Source organism: Saimiri boliviensis, chromosome 10 (genome assembly GCF_048565385.1).
Source record: "Saimiri boliviensis isolate mSaiBol1 chromosome 10, mSaiBol1.pri, whole genome shotgun sequence".
NCBI classification, from domain to species: Eukaryota; Metazoa; Chordata; class Mammalia; order Primates; family Cebidae; genus Saimiri; species Saimiri boliviensis.
The window spans coordinates 32,393,496-32,418,118 of record NC_133458.1 but is presented as its reverse complement, the minus strand read 5'-3'; the positions used below and the strand labels follow the sequence as shown (position 1 = coordinate 32,418,118).

The 24,623-nt window shown below is 37.2% G+C and overlaps 1 long non-coding RNA gene across 1 annotated transcript; it reads right to left on the bottom strand.

Annotated features, from left to right (window-relative positions):
• Positions 1-1,462: 1,462 nt before the first annotated feature.
• Positions 1,463-23,155, bottom strand: LOC141580169 (uncharacterized). Its single transcript, XR_012512259.1, has 3 exons — positions 22,143-23,155; positions 16,970-17,209; positions 1,463-1,778 (listed from the first exon to the last, which is right to left on the bottom strand). It is a non-coding gene; the product is annotated as an uncharacterized LOC141580169 (long non-coding RNA).
• Between the last annotated feature and the right edge of the window lie 1,468 nt (positions 23,156-24,623).

Here is a 24,623-nt window from a genome sequence, read left to right as displayed (position 1 = left end):
CACCAAAATGTGGAAGTGTTTCTAAGATCAAGCTGCTTCGACTCCAGCATAACTGCGACAAAGCTGGAGATGTCACTGAGACGCTGAGCAGGTCTGAACACTGAAAGTGGAGTGGCTGACAGATTTTCACATAGACGGACTGGATCAAAGCTTGCTCTCCTACTACCAACTCTGTCAGCTTGTGCAAATTATTTAATCATTCAGAGTTTTGGCTTTCTCAACTATTAGGTTGAGCTATCTGAAATTGTGAATATTAGACTATATTTTTATTTATGTTTTTTAAGTTCTGGGGTACATTTGCAGGATGTGCATGTTTGTTACATAGTTAAATGTGTGCCATGGTGGTTTGCTACACCTAACAACCCATCACCTAGGTATTATGCCCAGCATGCATTAGCTCTTTTCCCTAATGCTCTCTCCACCCCTGCCCTCCTCTGACATGCTCCAGTAAGTGTTGTTCCCTTCCCCGTGTCCACATATTCTCATTGTTCAGCTTCCACTTATAAGTGAGAACCTGTGGTGTTTGATTGTCTGTTCCTGCTTTAGTCTGCTGAGGATAATGGCTTACAGCTTCATCTGTGTCCCTGCAAAGGACATGATCTTTTTCCTTTTTATGGCTGCATAGTATTCCATGGTATATATGTACCATATTTTCTTTATCCAATCTATCATTGATGGATATTTGGGTTGATTCCATGTCTTTGCTGTTGTGAATACTGCTGCAATGAACATACTTGTACATGTATCTTTATAATAGAATTCCTTTCGGTATATACCCAGTGATATGGTTTGGCTCTGTGTTGTCCCCACCCAAATCCCATCTTGAATGATACTCTCATATTTTTCACATGCTGTGGGAGGGATCTGGTGGGAGATAATTAACTCATGTGGGTGGTTTCCCCCACTGTTCTCATGGTAGTGACTAAGTCTCACAAGATCTGATGATTTTATAAGGGGTTTCTGCTTTGGTTTCTCTCTTATTCTCTCTTGCCACCACTGTGTAAGAAGTGCCTTTCACCTTCCGTCATGATTGTGAGGCCTTCCCAGCCATGTGGAACTAACTGTAAGTCCAGTAAACCTATTTTTCTTCCCGATCTCAGGTATGCCTTTATCAGGAGTGTGAAAATGGACTAATATACCCGCTAATGGGATTGCTGAGTCAAATGCTATTTCCAGTTCTAAATTTTAGAGGAATTGCTACACTGTCTTCCACAATGCTTGAACTAATTTACCTTCCCACCAATTGTGTAAAAGCTTTCCTCTTTTTCCACAACCTGACATTATACAGTTCAAACTATGTAGTACAGAACTAATAGTTTTTATATTATTGGTGGCTGCCATAAATAGACTGTTTTTATAAACCTATGAGTATGCATAAATGTACTTATAATTTCTTTAAATTCCTCAAAAAATTATTAATTAGAAGGTATTATGTAATAATAGTTGTAATCTGTCACTTTTAAGCAATTTATTTCTATAGCCCAATTAAGAATTGATCAGTTAATGTTTATTACCAAAGAAATACAAATTGTAAATGAGAATGATTTATTCAGTCATGAGTATACTCTGCATTCCTAAAGTTTGCTTTATCTCTGGTGGAGCATTTGCCAAGTCATGACATGCTCTGTCCAACAGTATTCTCCCCTGATATCATATTAGTACACGTTTGAAACCTGTCTTATTCTAAGTTAGTTTAGGTTTGTTAAACTGATGCTGGCAAGTTCTGCCCAGATGTTCCAGTGACCATCTCGCTGTGTCCTCTGTCTCCATAAACAAGCCTGTAGGTATAGAGAAGAAATCTATTATTAATTGAAATGATATCCGTGTCTTCCACAGGCATTCAGTTTCAGTGAAGCTCAGCAATATAGCTAAGACACACTCAGAAAATATTTGCTGAAAAAATAAAATTTAAAAAATATACCCATTGAAAGTTACTTACCTCTTTACTGAGTGCATATTTTTAGAATATAAGCTTCTATAGTGCTAAAGTAAAACCTGAGGATTTTGGCCAATTATCCATTAGACATATTTAAATGGAATAAACCCAAGGTGAGAGGGGATGTTTATATGGTGAGGGAATAAAAAGCATTTCAGAAGAAAGTGGTCACTATCTCTAGGTTTATAAAGGAAACTGTAATGAGTAGTTTGAGAGCTGAAGAAACAGAGTATAAGCCATAACTGATAACAATCTGTGACAGAATTGCTCATAAGATTTATAATTACTATTAACCCATTTAAAGCAGTTGGCTCACATTGGATTGTAGCAAATTGTAAATTGTAGGTGTTGCAAAGTATCCCCTGTGAAAATTTCAATGTTTTCTAGATTACTAAAATTTAAAGCACTTTAGGAAAACATTTAAAGTCAGAAGGAATCTTCATTCTTCTTGTTTTTGATATGTGGGGTTTACTCAAGGTGACATCAGTGGGAGAGGCTATAAACCTCAACAGTTTCAATCATACACTGCAAACTAGAGGCTACTAAATATTTTATTGCTCTTTCATTCTTATTTATTCAACAGGTTTCAGACTATTCTCCTAGAAATAACTGGCAATGTAACCTGAACCTTGGTAAATTCTGCAGAGCTTCCTGCTCCCTTAGAAACTATGTTGAGATCAAATATCTTGACCACATTTTAAAAGAAAACAAAGGGTCCCTTTAGACACCCACCTCTTGCCTCCCAGTGAGCTTCATCTACTTCCTGGAGAAGCAGGGTCCTTCTCAGGCCTTCAGAATCCATCATCTAGAATGGGTTTCTTTGGCATCCATTTTTTATTTTACAAATTATTTTATCACTATTTTACAACTTCCAACAATGGTAGTTAATAGAATAATGCACAGTTTTCTTGGTGATAATTACTTATCTTCAGCTGTAAGCCCATAAAAATGGCCAGTGATGGGAATTTTAAGCACTTTAATATATTTATATAAGGCTATCTGTTATAAATCAATCAGAAAACATCTACTCTTGCCCAGTAGCACACTAGGGGTTGTGGAGCATTACAACATAGGATGAAAGTTCTGCCACAGAATGACATCTGATTTAATAATGCCCAGCTGCTAGAGGAAAATTGTCCAAAGGCCAAAACTTGCAAAAGCCAACCAAGTACAATGGGAGCCTATGGTGTTTGTCAACAGATAATAATCCAGCAGAGATCTCATTCAGGAGGCAAAAATACTCCATAATAGCTTTGTATAGGGAAGGAAAGGAAAGGAGGAAGGGAGGGAGGGATTTGAACAGAAAGCCCAGGACATAATGACGCTTAGTTGTAATTCCACAAGTATTTTGTAGAGTGAACATTTGAAGAGGTTTTTGAACAGTAATCTTGTTTTTCTCCTTCTGCCAAGAACCATGTATAGCTATCCTGTTGAGGCTACTTTTTTGGAGATTGGTTAGCTTGATAGTCTTGAGGCTGAGGAATATCTGGGTCAATATCTGGAAAAAATGCTTCTCAATTCAATTCTTACCTTCTCCCTGACACCTCTCAAATTAAATTTATGCCAAAATGAACAGCAATGAATGGTAGCATGAACCAGAAAACAGTGTAGTAGAAAATAGCAGCAGCCCCTGGAGTACAGAACTGGGACTAAAGTGAACTTAATTACTGACAATGAAGTTATAAGATGATGGCCTCTTTAGGAGCTGGGATGGCAAACAGATTGCCCATGGGACAAATATAACCAACAAATTCGTTGTATTTGGACTGCTCAGACTTAGATCACAAAGCAGTTTTTAAACTTTTTGAATTCACTCCCAACTAACTTCACCTAAAACTATGATGTCTAGTTCCTCTCAACATTAAGTGATCTGACAACACTGGTCCTCTATTTCCCATCCTTACCACATTGGCTGGAATGGAGTAGCAGGTGCCCTCTTTAGATCAAGTATGCCCTCTCCATTTTGCTGCCAACTCATTACCTCTATTGGCTCCATGATCATTTACCCTTTACTGACACCTGTAGATGTTTGAAATGGAGCTCTGAATTAGACTTTCACGTAACTTTGAGCATCATCCAGTGAACCAGCTACTGTACTGGTTGGGTGTCTTGAGCTCATCCTAGTCTAGGCATGGGCTTAGGAAGGAATAAGAGAGACAGATAATCATTGGTGTTTCTGCAATTCCAGTGCTCAACTGGTTGATTTCCTGCCTGACAATGCTGAGTGTGCAAGAATTTAAGCATCAGAAATAGTTCTCTCAAAAATATAAAGCCTGATTTTTATGATTATTGATTTTTTTTACTTGTACAAATTTTTATGGTACATGTGAATTTTTTCTTTTTGGAGACATGGTTTTCCTGCATTGCTCAGGCTTGAATGCAGTGGCACAATCATAGCTCACTGCAGCCTTGACCTCCTGGGCTCACGTGATCCTCCTGACTCAGCCTCTGGAGTAGTTGGGACTACAGGCACAAACCACTACAGTTGGCTAATTTTTATCTTCTTTGGATTTTTTTTTTTTTTTTTTTTGCATAGATGGGATCCCACTATGTTTCCCAGGCTAATTTCAACCTTCTGGGCTCAAGCAGTCCTCCTGCCTCAGCCTCGCAAAGTGCTGGAATTACAGGTGTGAGCCACCAGACTCAGTCATGTGAAATTTTGTTATATGTATATAATGTACAGGGATCAAGTCAGGTTATTTAGGTTTTCTTTTTCTAGAGACATGGTTATTTATGGTGTCCATCACCTGAGTACAATACATTTATTGTATAGTCATTCCACTCTGCTATCAAACATCGTGTTTATTTCTTCTATCATTCTGTGTGTTTGTATCCTTTCACCCGCTTCTCTTTATCCTCCCCCATCCTCCCCACTCACTTTTCCCAGTCTCTGTTATCTGTCTTTCCATTCATTACCTCCACGTGATCAGATTCTGTAGCTCTACACAGAAGAGAGAACACGTGATATTTGTCTTTTTGTGTCTGGCTTATTTCACTTAAGATCATATCCTCTAGTTCCATCCATGTTGATGAAATGTTCTAATTTTATTTTTTATCGCTGAGTATTATTCCACTGTGTGTGTGTGTGTGTGTGTGTGTGTGTGTGTGTGTGTGTATATATATATATATATATATAACATTTTCTTTTCCATTCATCTGCAGATGAACACTTAGTTTGATTCCATATCTTTTTGATTGTTAATAGTGCTGTGATAAACATGTGAATGCAGTTATCCCTTTGATATGTGGATTTCTCTTCCTTTGAGAAGATACCTAGTAGTAGGATTTCTGGATTGAATGGTAATTCTATTTTTAGTTTTTTTGAGAAATCCCCATACCGGTTTTGCATAGTGGCTGTACTAGTTTACATACCCATCAATGGTGTATAACAGATCCCTTTGCTCCACATCCTTGTCAGCATCTACTATTTTCTGTCTTTTTAGTAATAGTCATTCTGATTGGGGTAAGATGATATCTCATTGTGATTTTGTATTTCACTGACAATAAATGATATAGAGCATTTACAGAAGCTTTTGAGTTTAATTAAGTCCCATCTATATTTTTATTTTTGCTGCCTGTCCTTTTGAGGTCTTAATTATACATTCTTTGCCTAGACCAACATCCAGGAGAGATTTCCCTAGGTTTTCTTCTAGCATTTATGTAGTTTTGGGTCTCATTTCTTCCTATTTTTGGATTTACTTTCATAGGAGAGACCATTTTCCTGAAAATTCATCTCCAGTGTTGGCTGGGTAGGGAACTTTGGCTTTGATTCTGAGTGTTGCCACTGGTTTTCTGTTTTTTGTTTGTTTTGGTTATAAATGGTGTTATTGGTTTTTGTGATTTCCTCGAAATTACACATTGGGTTAGGGTGTGATTATTAGTGGGGTTTGTGGTAAAGTTGTGCTGAGAACTGGAATGCCAGTTGGACCAGTCTGTAGGTTTCAGGGTTGGCAGCAGTGGGCTGAATGTGGCTATTTTTGTGCCCCAGTGCAATGTATGCTGGCATTTACTTTGGTGGTTACTGGCAGGCTAATTCTTGGGCCTCCAGATGTCTTGTTCAGATGCTGGTAGGGCAGTAACGAACAGGGAAAGTTGATGATAGGCATCGGTAATAGCAGTGGTAGGATGATTTTCTAGGTCCCAAGTGGTGTGTGTTGATGTTGGCAGTGGCTGCAATGAACTGGGCAGGCCAGTTTCCAGGCCAACAGGTGACACTTGTAGCTGAGGTGGTAGCAGATGGGAGTTTAGGCTCAACCACATGCCCCTGTGAAGTGGTACCCAAATGGTGGATTGGGTTGGGCAATCCCTAGGACCCCAGAGTATGTACTCTGCCTTTGAAGATGGGAAGGAAGCAAGACTCGGTGGGCGTGGGCTTAAGCCTCCCAATGGTGAGAGCATTCACAAGCCAATGGTGGGAAGGGTTGGGGTGATTCCCAGGCCCCAGGTGGTAATAGTCATGTTGAGGTCCCACTAATGAAGAGAATGGGATCACCCTCAATGGCCACAGCCTGGGAAAGCTAGTGGGAATTCTACATCCTTCTCATTAGTCAGTCCTGGTGAAGCTTGGTCCCAACCCCTAAAAATAGTCACTAAAGCCTAGCTTGTACCCTAACCCTGACTCTAGGAGCCTCTGTCCAGCTCATGAACCAGTACTAGTAGTAGCATGTATCCTGTTTGCACCCCAGTCTCCATACTGGGAGTGCTCACTTCCTGGTGCTAGCAGCTGCAGTCCATGCCTCACTTGGTTCTCAGCCCCAGCTGTGGGAGTGCTCCCAGCTCACACGGCAGTTTCTGCAGCAACTGCCCAAGTTTCCGTAACATTACAGTCCTAACATTGTTGGGCCCCTGTCTAACAAAATGGCAAAAGCTTGGTTGAAAAATGGCAGCTTTCTAGAACCATTTAGGTCTCAGAAAGTGTGTGGGACCTAGCAAGAGCTTTTTCTCTGGAGCATGGTCTTCTGGCAGCTCCCGGTGTTAGTTTCAGGGCTTGGGAGATCAAGGGGCTCTCCTATAGCCAGGTTTCTGTGATCCCACCGTGATCTTCAGTGGGTTAGGGTGTGATTATTAGGGTTTTGGCTTCGTGAAGATGTAAACTTCTGGAAGTCTCACTCGCTCTTTCCCCATGCTGGGAAGTCACTCCTGAGTCTCAGCCAGTCTTGGCCAACTGGCTGCCTTGCTTCCTTTTTGGTGTTTCTTGTCACTTCTCTGTTGAATTCCAACATTGTCTCTTGGATAATGTATGATAATGTATTTGAAGTATGACTGTCTATATATATTTTGGTCCTTCTAAATAGAAGGGTGAGAATGAATTACTTTTAATAAGCCATCTTGAAGCCCCATCTGTCACTGATTTTTCTCAGGTTACATGATCAATGTGTCAGACACTGACTCCTGGATTTTGTAAGTGAAGGTAATAATAACAAGACAAATTACAATGTTCCAGCCACACTGGAACATTATCACACTTCTTATCACACCTCTTATCTCATTTAGTTTCTCCAACAACCCTAGAAGGTAATAGTGGAAGTCTGCTGTTTTTAGCTGCCCAGGGTTCTTTCTGCCTTCTCTTGGTAATAATATCCTTACTTCTCTTGAAAGAATGATTTACCACCTCCCAAATATTGGCAATTTTTTTCAGGGCTATCAATCACTGTATTCTCCCATAAGCCACAAAGCGTGGGTATATTACCCAACCATGCCCAAGAAAACCCTATGTAGAATTTGTGTCTCGAGCAGAATGGTGCTAGCACAGAAAAGGGTTTGGTCAGATTCATCGCCATGGTGCCGGCTAGAAAAGATCTTATATGAGTTTTTAACCCGGATACTAGAACTACCATAGTTTCTATATTTTCAGTTGTAAGCTACCCGCTATTCTTTCAATTAATTTATTTTTTGCTTCAGTTAGCTCAAAAAAGCATTCACTGCTATAACCCAATGCGTTATTAGGAAATAATTAACTTCTAAAAATCAATTGCATCTTTGGAAGGACATGTTTATGACATTGCGCAAATCAAAAAAACATACAATATGGGACCCTACTCATTAATAGTTGAATCTCAGGTTCAGCTGTTTTGACCCTGAACAAGTTAGTTCATTTTTCTACAGCAGTTTTGTTAGTTATGAAATGGGGATAATAACACTGCATTGCTAATCTTTCAAAGTTGTTGTAAGAAATTATTTCTGTAATAAATGCATAACAGGTAGAAAAACATCTAAAATATTAGTTGTAGTTGTTTTAGTTTTTGTTATTATTATTACTTTTATTATCCAAAGATTCATTCAAATAGATTAAGTTCAGGCAAGCTTTTCAAAAGGTTTTCTACCACCTGAATGTTATTTTGGGCAAGCTATCACAAAATATGTTTGGCTAGCTTTGCCTTATGTTGCATAATGTCTTTTGAAAATTCATCCTTACAACTCCATTTTTGTTGTATATTTTCCTCCTTGAATGAGAGAAAAGGGAGATTTTCTTTTCTTTCTCATTTGTTATTTTCATGGTCATAGGCAGAGGAAGTTTTATATTTGCCATGGATATAGAACTGATCCAGTAAGAATATTACCTGAGAGAATGGTTTATTGGGAGTAGAACAGTAAGTGTTATAATTTCATAAAGAAATCAATAAGCTTAATTAGCATAAATTCTGTTCTGAATTTGATAGGAAGAACATTTAGAGGAGAAAATGATGCTTGTTTACATTCTAATTTCAGAGAAATGTTTTCTTCCAATTCTATATAACAAGGCAGATATTCTGCATATTAAATATACTATAGACAAATATATTTTCACTATAAAACATGACATATGATATTTTCCTTGAAACTGTAATTCATATTTTCTTCACCTTTGTCTCCCAATGGTACAGAGCCTTTCAGAGAAGAGAGGTACAATGAACATTTATTCCAAGTATGAAAAAAGGTTGAATATATGAATATGGACATTCTTCCTCCAGTCAACTCAGGAAATGTATATGCCATCAACAGTCTGTGACTAATCATAAATGTCTGGATACTATCTTAAATGGAACTGGGAAAATAAATGCAAAGAAATATTTGCTGATTCTAATCATCAATGAATTGATAACAAAGCTTTCTCTAAAACTTGTTGCTAGATAAGCAATTGTTAAGTTTTCCATGTTTGAGAAGTTGTTTCATAAGCTGACTGCCAAAATCCAGTCAATTCACAGATCATAAGAAGTTTAAAAATTAGAACTATGCTGTATAGCCTAATGAGGATTCCAAAACTTCTCTAACAAGCTGGTTAAAAAAAAAAATAGGCCATATTTAACAATATACAATTAGATATAGGTAAATATAAAGTTTTTTCACTTAGAACAAGAAAGGAAAAAAGAAAAGAGAGACAAAAAGATTAAAGAGAATGAAATAAAGAGAGAAAAGAGAGGGAAAAAGAAAAAAAGGAGAGAGAGAGGATATAAGAGTGAAGTAAAGAAATCCTTCAAGCTATAATTTTCACACCAGAAAGAAATACCAGTTAGCAATGTAGCCAATTTAAATAATAATGTGACATTCCTAAAGAAGCTGGTTACTTTAGGCTATATCATCTAAGATATACTTCCTGAACAAGCAAAATCACAGCTTATTTTGCTATTTACTAAAGCCTCACCTGAAATGTTGGAATATTGTGGTCACTTTGGTATTATCACATTTTAAAGACATTGATAAATGAGAGTGTATTTGTAGGGTTTTAAAAAAGTAATTGAAATATTTAAATAAAGAAAAGAAGGCTACAAAGCCACAAGACTTGAGTATTTAAAGAGCTGTCATACAATACCCTATTTATACTACTCTTATGTAGCCCCAAACAGTAGGAATAAAATCAATGGGTACCTGTTATAATACAGATGTAGACTTTCTATAATAAAGCGAGTTTGCAATTAGAATTGCCTTATAGCAAGATGCAGAGAATCATATTTTCCAAAATGACCACAGTAATATTTTTGGTTTCACATATTCTCCAACACCTTGTCACTCTCCATTAGAAGGTGGCATTTATTCCCTGATCCATGAATTCGGCAGGCTCGCATCTGCTTCAATCTAGGGTGAAAGTTATGCTGTATAATTTTTAAGGCTAGATGATAAACAATATATAGCTTCTATCTGGCTATCTCTCAGGACACTAGCCTTCAAAGCCCAGCCTCCTTGTTGTAGAGAAACTCAGGTAACATGAATGGATCACATGTTGGTATAGCCCACAGCCCTAGCTAACATCTAAGACTGCAATTAGTATAAACCACCAGACATGTCAGTTGTGATCCTTGAAATGATTTCAGCCTTTTAGTCTTCCAACTGAAGTTCTAGACATCCTGGAACAAAGATAAGCAATGCTTAAAAGAATATAGAAAAATTAATTTCAACACTAAGCCAAGTTCTCATAGTAAGCCTTCAGAAGTATCACATTGCTCAGATTTGTAACTAATTTCTAGCTCTTCTGGTACACATTTTATACAATAATTTAACCTGACTCACTCCATTGCCACTGCCAATTGAAATAATAGAAATGCTAAAAAGTCAATAAAGAATTGAAAACCACTCAACTAAGGATCATTGCCTCTATGAACTCAGCATGAGCTTCCGACAGATTATCTGCCAGCTGCTACTCAAGAGCCAAACAAAACTTTAGGGTGCCCACTAAAAGAAGTCCCTTTTGGCTGCCTGAAAAGAAGATTTCTAAGGAATTTGGATGAAATGGAATCTTTCACACATTTTTTTACTTGAGCCTAAATTTTTAAGCTTACTTAAATTTAATAAAATTCTATGTAGAGATTGTGATGATGTATCTCTATTTTTTTAATCAACATGTTGAATTCCAATGGAAAAAATATTATTACATCTCTTCCAAGTTTCGGCACCAGGATCATTCTGGCCTCAGAGAATGAGTTAAGGAGGAGTTCTTCCTCCTCAACTTTGGTAATAGTTTCAGTAGGAATGCTACCAGCTCTTCCTTCTACGTCAGGCAGAATTTAGCTGTTAATCCATTCAGCCCTGGCCTTGTTTTGGTTGGTAAGCTATTTTTACTGACTCAATTTTGGAGCTCATTGCTCTTCAGGGATTCAGCTTGTTCCTAGTTCAGTCTTGGGAGGGGGTATGTGTCCAGGAATTTATCCATTTCTTCTAGATTTTCTAGTTTGTGTGCATAGAGGAATATATAATATTCTCAGATATTTATTTATATTTCTGTGGAGTCAGTGGTAATAACCATTTTGTCATTTCTAATTGTGTTTATTTGGATCTTCTCTCTTTTCTTCTTTATTGTCTTCCTACTGGTCTGTTGTATTAATTTAAAAAAAAAAAAACAAAACTCCTGAAGTCATTCATTTTTTTGGATGATTTTTTGTGTATCAGTCTTTTTCAATTCAGCTCAGATTTTGGTTACTTCTTGTCTTCTGCTAGTGTTGAGGCTGGTTTGCTCTTGGTTCTCTAGTTCTTTTGCTTATGATGTTAGGTTGCTAAATTGAGATCTTTCTCTCTTTGATGTGGATGTTTAGTGCCATAAATTTTCTTCTTCACACTACCTCAGTTGTGTCCCAGAGATTCTGGTATGTTGTATCTTTGTTCTCATTAGTTTCAAAGAATGTCTTGATTTCTACCTTAATTTTATTATTTACCCTAACATCATTCAGGAGTAGGTTATTTAATTTCCACATAATTGTATGGTTTTGAGCAATTTTCTTAGTCTAGATTTCTAATTTTATTGCTCTGTTGTCTGAGAGAGAGGTGTTATCAGTTCTTTTACATTTCCTGAGGATTGTTTTATATCCACTTGTGTGGTCAATTTTAGAATAAGTGCTATGTGGCAATGAGAAGAATGTATATTTGGCTGTTTTGGGGTGGAGGATTCTGAAGATATCTACCAGGTCCATTTGATCCAGTTCTGAATTCAGGTCCAGATCCTCTTTGATAATTTTTTGCCTCGATAATCTGTCTAAAACTGTCAGAGGAATGTTCAAGTCTCCCACCATGATGCAAAAATCCTCAACAAAATGCCAGCAAATAAAATCTAGCAGCACATCTAAAAGCTTATCCACCAGATCATGTAGGCTTTGTTCCTTGAATGTAAGGTTGGTTCAGCATAAACAAATCAATAAATGGAATTAATCACATAAACAGAACTAAAGACAAAAAGCACATTATTATCTCAATAGAGGCAGAAAAGGCTCTGATAAAATTGAATACCCATTTATGTCACAAACACTCAATAAAGTAGGTGCTGAAGGAACATACCTCAACAGGAGCTATCTATGACAAGGCCACAGTCAACATCATACTGAATGGGCAAAAGCTAGAAGCATTTTTTTTGAAAACCAACATAAGACAAGGATGCCCACTCTCACCTCTCCTATTCAACATTGTATTGCAAGTCATGGCCAAAGCAATCAGGCAAAAGAAATAATAAAGGGCATCAAAATAGGATAAGAAGAAAACTGTATCTATTTGCAGACAACATGATTCTATATCTAGAAAACCCCATAGTTTCAGCTTAAGCTGATAAACAACTTCAGTGAAGGCTCAGGATACAAAATCAGTGTACAAAAATCACTAGCATCCCCATACACCAACAACAATCAAGCTGACAGCCAATCAGGAACACAGTGCCATTCAAAATTGTCACAAAAAGAATAAAATACCTAGGAATATAGCTAACCATGGAGGAGAAAGATCTCTACGATGAGAACTACAAAGCACTCTTCAAATAAATCACAGATGACACAAATAAAGCCATCCTCTCTCCTGCTTGCAGTGTGGAGCTGCACAATTCATGAATAAGTGCTCAAAAAACTGTAAAATTGTAACGTGCCCAAGTTTATCTTTTGTTTGAAACCTCCCAGCAGAACTGCTAATAAGTTTTTAAAAATTCTCTCAGCTATCTCAGAAAGAAACAGTATTATAAGTAGTAAAAAATCGTTGTAAGTTTAAACTATGGTTAACAGAAAGTCAATCACTGGGAAATATTTGGTGAAGAAAAAATTTGCAAGAGAAAACAGAAACTACTGGGACTGTTTTTGTTTCATTTGTTTTTGAGATGGAGTCTTGCTCTGTTGCTCAGGCAGGAGTGCAGTGGTGCCGTCTTGGCTGACTACAACCTCTGCCTTCCGGGTTCAAGCTATTCTTCTGCCTTAGTCTCCAGAGTAGCTGGGATTACAGGTATCTGCCACCACGTCTGGCTAATTTTTGTATTTTTAGTAAAGACAGGGTTTCATCATGTTGGATAGGCTATATCTTGAACTCCTGACCTAGGTGGTCTGCCTGCCTCTGCCTCCCAAAGTGCTGGGATTACAGGCATGAGCCACTGTGCCTGGCATGGGATTGTTTTCTGCAATATTTTACTAGTGAGCTTTTTGAAATATGTTAGAGAGGATTATACACTTTACTATTGAAGACTTTAAAAATACTTGCATTTCTACTCTTTAAAATATATGCAGTTCTATTTTCTAGCTTGATTAAAAATCACTGAAAACCAGTGATCTCTGATGTTAATAATAATCCTTTTTACTTCTAAGTAATGTTTTCCTCTCATTATATCCTTACACTGTCTTGTTAGTTATCAGCTTTTATTGTTTACAAGTTTTTCCCTAGAGAAAATAAAATAATGAGGAGGAGGTATTTAGCTTGAAAATACAGTACTTTGTTTTTTTTCTAAACAATATTGATCAAATTTTATAATGCATATATAAATAATTTTGATATATATAATTTTTCCACTTTGCAAATTGTGTCAAAACCTAATTATCTGGTCACCTGAAATATCAGAAGGAAGTGTACTAATACTGCTCAGTCTGTGGCAGTGTATTCTTTATGTATATGTTTACTCCACTTATATGATTTTTAATTAAATTAAACTTATTAAGCATGGCTGTGTGAGAAGAAACATAGTTGTCATTCTCAGAAATTTGTCTGCATCATTATATTTTATTTGATGTTCATTTTTTTTCTCTTGAATGTAGTGAGAACTTTCCTTGTTTTCTCATGCAATGAGTGAAAAGAATCCCCTCCTCTATGTGAGGTTATATAGTATAACAAACACCACTAGTACTATTTAATCAACTCTCTCATTCCACCTGAGTTGATCAAGGCAGAATTTTGATTTAAACTGTTTGTTTTGCCCTTGTTCCTAACACATATCTAAATCCAAGACATTAGATCTCTTTTTATTTTATTTCTCCTCCTATCCAAATTTGTTTCTTAAAAAATATCTATAACCTTAAGTCTTATATATTAATCTTTTCTGCAGGTATCTGTAATTTAATATTTATAAAGATTTTAAATTTTTAAAAATTTTCAAATTGAAGACAACAAAGTGGAAGAAGCCAGAAAGGATGGTAGGTATGATCAAATACTTTACTAGAACTCCTCTATCTCATTCAAAAGCCAGTTTTCAAAATAGCAATCATAGTCATTAGCCATAATTCATCATTATGTAAAGTTGATTACATTACAGGAATAAACTGTGTGTTCCCATTCTTAAAAAAAGAAAAAAAACAGTGACTATTTGAAATACAGAAGTGTGAACACTGAATGTGGCCCAAGAACAACTGTCAATCAACAGGAAAAGCTCTGGTGAGTGTGTTAGTTGCATTTCTTGGACTCAGAGGTAACAAAATGCAGAGATTACCTGCAAGGATAGAAATTGATTGCATGCCCTATTCCGCAATAAGATAGAAATAGTCTCCTCGGCTTGGAATTTTTGTGGGTTCTGATATTTGCAAACCTTTTAAGCTTAGGATAAATAGCAGACATGTGCAGTGATCTGAGCTCAAGCGACCTGACTTATATTTGTTTACCCAGCAAGTATGTGACCCAAAAAGGAGGGTTTGATTGGGTCTTGGTTACTCCTGTTCAATCTAGGGGTGTTCCTCCTAGGAAAGTTTCTATTACGCCAGTTTAGTGGTGATGTGTTTCTCTTGCAGCAGTGCCTTATTCTTTGAGGTTGCCTTTGTGATGATCCTTAATTTGTTGCTAGATTGTTGGACTAACTTATTTTCTACGTGTTTCAAAATCATGATATAACATACTAAAATGAAGCACTTGGAGTATATATGTGTTAAGATTCTTCAGGTGAAAACAAAAAATTCAAGTAAGGCCCAGGAGTTTGAGATCAGCCTGTCTAACATGGTGCATCTTGGTCTCTGCTAAAATTACAAAAATTAGCTGGGCATGAAGGTGCCCACCTGTAATCCCAGCTACTCAGGAGGGTGAGGTATGAGAATGACTTGAAGCCGGTAGGCAGAGGCTGCAATGAGCCAAGATTGTACCATTGCACTCTAACCTGGGTGACAGAGAAAGACACCATCTCAGAAAAAAAAAATAATAATAAAAAAAATAAAGTAAAACCACCCAATGGAAATGTATTGACTCACATTACTGAAAAGTCTAGAGACAGTGTGTACACTGAAATGAGTCTCATATAATTTCTCTTCATTTTATCCCACCTCTGTATCCTTCTCATGGTGAATTACATTCAAGTTGGCTTTTCTTAAGATAGCAATATTGGCTGGGGGTAGTGGCTCACGCCTGTGATCCCAGCACTTTGGGAGACTGAGATGGGTGGATCATTTGAGGTCAAGGGCTCAAGAGCAGACTAGCCAACATGGTAAAACCCCATCTCTACTAAAACTACAGAAATTAGCTGAGCATGATGGTCCTGTAGTCCCCACTACTCTAGAGGCTCAGGCAGGAGAATTGCTTGAACCCAGAAGGTGGAGGTTGCAGTGAGCCAAGATCATGCCATGGCACTCCAGCCTGGGTAACAGAGTGAGACTGTGTCTCAAAAAAAAAAAAAAAAAAAAAAAAAAAAAAAAAGAATAGCAATATCTTTATAGTACGCTCAGGTCTCATGTTTATTAATAAAACTGTCTAGAATAAAGTCAGTTTCTCTGCCATTTGAACAAAAATATGGGCATAATTGGTAGAATAAAGACCTCTCCCTAAAATATGCTCCTGTTTGTCTTAAGTCCTCAAACTGATGTTACAAAATGTTATAGATTGGGTGGCTTATACACACCAGGAATTTTTTTCTCATAGTTCTAGAGTCTGGGAAGTCCAGGATCGAGATGCTGGTTATTTTGGTGTCTGGTGAGAGCCTGTTTCCTGGTTAATAAACAGCTCTCTTTTCACAGTGTCCTCATGTGGTGAGAGAGACAAGGGAAAATTTGGCGGCCACCTTTCTAAGGGCAGGCACCAGTCGTATTCATGACGGTTTCACCCTCATGATCTAATTGCCTCTCCAAGGCCCCACATCCTAATACATTATCTTGAGAATTAAGGTTTCAGTGTATGAATTTTGGAGAAGCCATAAGCATTCAGACCATGCTCCAACCTCTAGAAACTGTGAATATATTACCCTATGTAGCAAAGAAACTTTGCAGATGTGATTAAGGTTAAGGATGTTGAAATGGGAAACTATCCTGGGTGATTCAAATGGGCCCCACCTAATTGCATGGGTCCTTAAGAGCAGAGAGCCTTTCCCAGCTGTAATCAAAGGGAGAAGTGACCAAAGAAAAATAGTCAGAGAGACGCAATATTTTTGGCTTTGAAGATTGATGAAAGGAATCACAAGCCAAGAAATGTGACCAGCCTTTAGAAGCTGGAAAAGGCAAGAAAACTGAACCTCCAGATAGAAATGCAGCCCTGCAGACATCTTGATCTTAGCCCAGTGAGATGGGTGTCAGACATCTGACCTACAGAGCTACTGTGAGATAACAAATTCATATTTTAAGACATTAAATTATGGTAATTTATTACACCAGCCATAGAATACTAATATATTGAGTTTCACATAGCTTGGACAGGCTTAGATACACTGCTGAACAAGTCACAGTAAGCTGAATCATTTAGGCATGAATTATGTAACCAAACAAATTATTTTGGAGAGGAAGGTGGGACAAGAATCAATGAGCCTACTTTTGGAGCTGGGGGAAGCAACCCACATATTCTACAACTACCCTACCATGACCGCCCCACAATGCCCACAATAGAACATGAGTGGGCAGCCTGCAATATGTACCATAGTGCACTTACTTCAGAAGGGATGTGAAACTGGCAGGTACTTGGGCTCCAGAGTTTGTTCGGTTCAAAGCTTACTCAGAAAAGCAGTTTCTTCCTTCCTTCCTAAGAAGGTATGGATTAATTTTTCTTCTATTTCTTACAACTTCTTTTGATTAATACGTTTTTAATGTCTGGGGAGGTTGTAATTTGTCACAGGACATGTCCAAAACGAGGTGAACGATGTTTAGTGCCTGGAGACTGCTTGCTCAGTGCCTAACAGAGGAAGGAATGATTTAGTGAAAGAAAAATGATGCTAAGACATAAGTATGACCAAATGTTTATGGGAGCACAATGTTTTTATTACCTAGAAAGACCAATATAGGGTCATAAAGTCGTGAAAAACATTGCAGCAAACTGTTTAAATTTATTTTATAATGCTTGATATCACTGGGGTTTTTCAATAGGTTTTTAAATGTTGGTACATAGCAAAGACTTATTCTCCAAACTTTATGTTTATTTTCACTTCTGATGTATAGTAAATGTTCTATAAGTATTTTCTGTCAGTAATGCTGTTTTAACTATATAATGGGTATCAACAGTATATGAGGTGACTGAGTTTCTTACATACAAGGAAGACAATTTTTTTTTTTCGAAGACAAAATTCCTATCAATCCCAAATAGAAAGCAACAAATCATTTCCTAGCCATGTAGGAGGTAAACTGGGCTAGAAATAACATTGAATTTAATCAGTGAAAATTAACACAGACATATAGAAAAGTACATTCTTGAAGCTTATCTACTGCTGTCCAAAGTAGTAAGACTTGGAATCTGGGGGACATCAGCATTTCAGTCATGAAAGAAGGACATTTTTTGAGGGATCCTAATGGCTTAAATAAACTAGCCCTCTAGACCTGCAGTCTCCCTTCCTTCACCAGGAAACCTTGTGATTACTAATGCAACTCCTCAGGCTCTTTGATATTGGGACTTAGCACCTTGGATAGAGGATGTGAGCATGTACTTACACATCCCAAATATAAGCATTAATTGATATTCTTATCACATCTCAGTCAGTGAGTTTGTCAATCCCAATCAGAGGCCAAGGCCAAGACACAGATTTTGGACCTTGGCAAGGTCACTCTGTGGTGCCTCTTGCATTGATGGTACCTCTATACAGCATTGGGCCTGTGACTTCTATGTTTAAAAAATGTCTACAATTTGTTTAATAAATATTAGTAATATAGCCTAACCATTTCTATGGGAAGGTGTGCATAAAGTTACAAATAACTGTTTTGAATTAAAACTCTTGAAATAATATTTTTAAACTAACGAGTTGTCTATATTTATCATGTAATTTTAGGGTTGCATCTTTCTTTTCATATTTTAGTCTTTATAAAATATGATAACCTATGAACTGTGGCTATGCTTTCATACTTTTCAAAATATTTTATTCCATAGTACCTTACCATTGTTTTCAATCTGCTTGGTCTGGTACCACTTAACAGCTTGCCAGAAATATTTGAAAATGTGGGAGGTTGAGGAGAAAAGGAGGGGCAAATGTTGTCATAACAACGACATGTTACAGGGGTTACTAAACATGTTACTAAACATGCTGCAACATTCAGAAGGTCACACATGACAAGGAAAAACAAGGAAGCGTCTTGTCACAGATGCCAGTCATATTTCTATGAAGAAATGTTTCTCCCAGTTCCTTATGGTGTAAGAACTGACTGCAATTTTCTGAGATTATGATTTACAACAAAAAGACCCTGGAGATAAGCCCATTTCCTGCTGCTATATCAGGAAATAATATTACCTTTTAAACCGTCTACTTTCGTATTATTGTTTACAGCAGCATGTGTGCGTGTGTGTGTGTGTGTGTGTGTGTGTGTGTGTATGTATATGTGTGTAGCTGGCTACTCTCTGAAAATCTCTAACAATAAAAAAGGTTTTCTCTCCCTTTTTGGTGGCTGAAGCCTGATAAAATGGAAATGAAGTAAAGAGTTTGTAAATATCCTAGTTAATTTGACCAATCAAAGCAGTGAAGTTAGATAGCTCACCTTGGTAACAGGGAATTGCAGCATGGGAAACAAAGTCATGGCCCTAACTCCAGTTGGTATGGATCAGTCATTCTGTGTTTTTAATTAATCGCACAAAACTTCTTCCCAGTAATCATCCAAAGGGGACAGTGTAGGGGGAACCTCTATACATTCATGCATTTTCTCGAACAGATTACAAAGCCCAGCATTATATGCAAACTCTACTGATGTAGAAATAGGTTGAGATACAAATAGGGGATGATCAAATACCAGAGATAGGCTGACCATTTACACAAAGGCATTCATTCCAGGGGCAGATGCAGCTGGGTCTCTCAGGCCTGCTCTAGACAAAGACTCTTCAGCTAAAATCCTTTATGAGTGAGGTTTAAACAATCACACAATCAATTGGCATTACAGCATCCAATCGTTTTAAACTCGGTGACCAAAGGTCAGCCCCAACCAGTGAACTTTCTAATTGTTGCAAAATGTCATATAAATGCCCAGTTTGTACTACCCAAAGGTTTTCAGAAGATAAAAGTTAATTCAGAAACAAAGTTTTATAAGTCAATGAAGCCATTTAAAGACAAAATGTTGAGATGTTTTAATCTCTTGCCAAAACAAAAAGAAGAAAAAGTTAAATTTCTATCCAACAATCTCATAATCAGCAAGACAAAGAAAAATAATCCAACCCCCAAAGCCAACAAAAGGCCCATTTACGATCTGACACCCTGGGTGGACTTTGAAGCCACACTTCTCTAACAATCGTTGTATTATGGCCACAGAATAATGCCAACCTGTTAATGTGGGGTTTGTTCGGTCAATTTGGAATTTACATCAGAATAAACAAGGGTGGAATGCTGCCCCCACAACAACTCACTGAGGCTAAGTCAAATATAGAGAAATAAAAACAAAAACAAAAACTCTTCTTTCCAGGAGTCGTGCAAACAAGATTAAAACCTAATAGATCTAAACTCTGCCCACATCTAAACTCTGCCCCATAACTGTGTGGTACCAGAGCACATTTTCAAAGTGAAGGAAAGCATGGCCCATGTGACATCAGTGACTTCAATGTGATTCATGATATTCATCCTGTCCACACGCTGATAATTCACAAAAGCACACACTTGTCTTCACAAACTGTTCTGAAATCTTTAGACCAAAATGTAAAATGTCAACATGATTAAAGCAAACTGTAGACAGCTTTAAAACAAAAACATGGATGAAGTTTTAGAATGACTAAAGCATAATTGTACATTCCAACATAACTTCTCCATTACAAAAATCCTTTATGATTCATATCACTCTCCTATTGCCTTGAAAGCACTGGTAATCGGAGCCCACTCTTCTTGGTAAACAGAATTAGGAACAATAAGTTACTCCACAATATAGGACGAAGAGGGTATAAGAAAAACATGCTTATATCATTTTTTTTAAAACTCCTTTGCAAGCTTCCCAAACAACCATCACCATCTCTCTTTTTTTTTTTTTTTTTTTTTTTTCTGGAGGGTTGAATAGGCAGTGCCCAAACAGCGAATTTATTTTTTCAAAGGCCTGGAATAAATATATTTTCTCTGTTTTCTCCCTCTCTCTCTTTCTCCGTCTCTGTCTCTCATGCGTGTGTGTGTGTGTGTGTGTGTGTGTGTGTGTGTGTGTATGCATAGATATATGTGTGTGTCTTTTTCCCTGGAGGCACCATGCACTTAAACTTTCAAATCGTGTCTGATATTTTCAAATTTTATTAAGTTCAGAATACTTTGGTTAGGAAAAAATAAAATCCCATTTAACCTAAATTCGTAGGCACATTATTAATGGAAATGCAAATAAGAGGAATGTAATTCCAAGAGTCTTTTTCCCCTAAAATTCAGGAAAATAAATCGTGGTTAAATAGGAAATATTTAAATGTCTATGGTTATGCTTAAATTTGGTATATGTAAAGGCGTAAAACAAACTAATTATACACTTATCTGTAAAGGAGAGTATTTGACTCCAAAGGTTTTTACAGCTTTTACAGACTGTATTATATTTGATTTTTTATATCTCTTGAAAATTCAAGGAAAAATATCAAATTCAATTTGTAGAATTGACGACAATTGGAGTAACAGGAAATGAAAATGTCATTTAACAGCCATGTGATTGATTAAAGTATTACTGTTCAAGAGAATGACCACTTGGAGATGGATTAAGTTGCACTTTGAAAAAAATCAATCAAAATTCTGAGTATTTGAGTCATAAAGACTTCTAATCCTCTGAAAATCTATAGAATGCAATAAACAATTGATTTAGCACCAAATATTTCAGAATCAAAGATCTCATAACTATGATAGTAAATAAAAATTATCTTCTACTTAAAACAATACAATTTTTTCAACTAGTGAATCCTTATCATGATTCAAACTGCAATTATTTGAAGTAAAAGTGGGGCAAACACAGGTTAGTGTAGTATAGTGAAAAATCAAGAGCTGGATATAGTGAGTCTGTGACATTCAAACATATGGGAAATTTGTTTCCTAATAACAATGATGAATGGTCCCCAATGAACCATAGAAGCTCATTAATAAGGTATTTACTCAATTAACTGGGGGCGCGATGGCACACATCGGTAATCCCAGCTACTGGGGAAGCTGTTAGAGGATCCATTGAGCCGGAGAGGTTGAGGCTGCAGCAAGCCGTAATTGAACCACTGCCCTCCAACCTGGGCTACAGAGACAGATCCTGCCTCAAAAAAAAAATTGTTTTAAATTTTAAAATAGGCCAGGTGCAGTGGCTGATGCCTGTAATCCCAGCAATTTAGGCAGCTGAGGCAGATGAATTGCTTGAGTCATAGAGTTCAATATCAGCCTGGGCTACATAGAAAGCCCCATCTCTACAAAAAATACAAAAAAAAAAAAAAAAGTAGCCAGACATAGTGGCAACTGCCTGTGGTCTCAGCTACTCAGGAGGTTGAGGTGAGGTGATCCCTTGAGGCCAAGAGGCGGAGGTTGCAGTGAGCTGTGACCACACCACTGCATTCTAGTTTGGGCAACAGAGTGAGAGCTAGTCTCAAAAAATTAAAAAATAGGAGAGAGATCCAAGATGGCTGATCACTAGCAGCTCGGGATTGTAGCTCCCAGTGAAAACGCAAAGAACGAGAGGACGCCACACATTCACATGAATTCTTGTTACTCACGCACCAGGAGATTCCCAGCGGAGGAGCCCCACGGGTTGCCAGCGCGACTCTTGTGACCGGCGAGGCGGTTTTGCCGGCGCCTCAGAGCGCCGGTTCTTGGTGCAGAGTCAGAAAAGCACCATCAATCTTAACGCCGCTGATTTAGTGGGTGCAGTGGGTTGCTCAGATTTCGGCGCTGAGAATCAATAAGTTGGACGTCCACTCAGAAACCCAATTACAAAGACGGTAATTATAAAGACCACAGATGGATAAATCTACAACGAAGGGAAGAAAACAGTCAAAAAAGGCTGAGAATACCCAAAATCAAAACGCCTCTTCCTCAGCAGGGGATCCCAGTTCCTCATCAGCAACGAAACAAGGCTTGATGGAGAACGAGTGTGTTCCAATTACAGAAGCAGGCTTCAAAATGTGGATAATAAGAAACTTCTGTGAATTAAAAGAACTTGGTCTAACACAATCTAAAGAAACTAAGAACTTTGAAAAAAGATTTGACGAAATGTCAACAAGAACACAAAATTTAGAGAGGAAAATAAGTGAATTGATGGAGCTGAAAAACACAATACGAGAACAACGTGAACTATGCACAAGTTTTAACAGCCGAATTGATCAAGCAGAAGAAAGGATATCAGAGGTCGAAGACCAACTCAATGAAATAAAACTAGAAGACAAGATGAGAGAAAAAAGGATAAAAAGGAACGAGCAAAGTCTCCAAGAAATATGGGACTATGTGAAAAGACCTAATCTACGCTTGATAGGTGTACCTGAATGTGACAAAGAGAATGAATTCAAGCTGGAAAATATGCTTCAGGATATTATTCAGGAAAATTTTCCCAACTTAGTAAGGCAGGATAATATGCAACTCCAGTTAATACAGAGAACACCACAAAGATATTCCTCAAGAAGAGCAACTCCAAGGCACATAATCGTCAGATTCACCCGGGTTGAAATGAAGGAGAAAATACTAAGGGCAGCCAGAGAGAAAGGTCAGGTTACCCACAAAGGGAAGCCTATCAGACTTACAGCAGATCTCTCAGCAGAAACCCTACAAGCCAGAAGAGAGTGGGGACCAATATTCAACATCCTTAAAGAAAAGAACTTTCAACCAAGAATTTCACATCCAGCCAAACTAAGCTTCATAAGTGAAGGAAAAATAAAGTTTTTTGTGAACAAGCAAGCACTCAGAGAATTCATCACCACCAGGCCTGCTTTACAAGAGCTTCTGAAAGAACCACTACACATAGAAAGGAACAAACAGTATCAGCCTTTCTAAAAAATACCAAAAAGTAAAGAACATCAATATAATGAAGAATTTACATCAACTAATGGGCAAAATAGCCAGCTAATATTAAATGGCAGTATTAAACTCACATATATCATTATTAATTCTAAATTTAAATTGACTAAATTCCCCAATTCAAAGACAGGCAATTTGGACAAAAAACTAAAACTGTATGCTGCATCCAGACCCATCTCACATTCAAGGATACACAAAGACTCAAAACAAGGGATGGAGAGAGACTTACCAACCAACCAGAGAGCAAAAATAAATAAATAAAAAGCAGAAGTTACAATTTTTGCCTCTGATAAAATAGTATTTAAAGCAACAAAGATCAGAAGAAGCAAAGAAGGACATTATATAATGATAAAAGAATCAATGCAACAACAAGAAGAGTTAAAGGTCCTAAATATACACGCACCCAATACAGGAATACCCAGACATACAAGACTTATAAGGAGACTTAGACTCCCACACAATAATAGTGGGAGACTTCAACATTAATATTAGACAGATCAATGAGACAGAAAATTAACAACGATGTCCAGGACTTGAACTCAGATCTGGAACAAGTGGACGTAATTAACATTTATAGAGCTCTCCACTTTACACAAAATGTACACTCTTATCAGTACCACATCATATCAACTTAGAAGTTTAAACGAAATGTTGGTTGGCTCCTTGTTTGTTACTCTCTTCCCTCATTTTCTTTCATGTCTCCATTATTAAGGACAATTATAGGCATACCCATATTTAGACTGCATTCTAGCCCGGGCAACAAAGCAATACCCCCATTCTCTCTCCCTCTTCCTCTTTCTCTTTCTTCCTCTTCTTTATTCTTTTTCTTATTATTCTTTTTCTCTTTCTATAAAAAAAAGAAAAAAAATAATTGTTGATAAGAAATTTACATAACAAAAATCAACCATTTAAAAATGAACAATTCAGTGGCATTTAGTACATACATTCACAGTGTTGTAAAACTACCACCTCTATCTATTTGCCAAACCTGTCTGTTACTCTGAATTTAAACCTTTAAAAAAAAAAAAAGAAAGAAACATCTCACTCACCTTTAAATTAATCTCATTTAATCAACAATAAAAAAAATTTAAAAATTAAATAAATAAATAAAACCTGTTTATTCGAATTACACATAACAGAAACCTATTGCCATTGAGCAGCAGTTTGCTTCATATCAACTCTGGTTTCAAG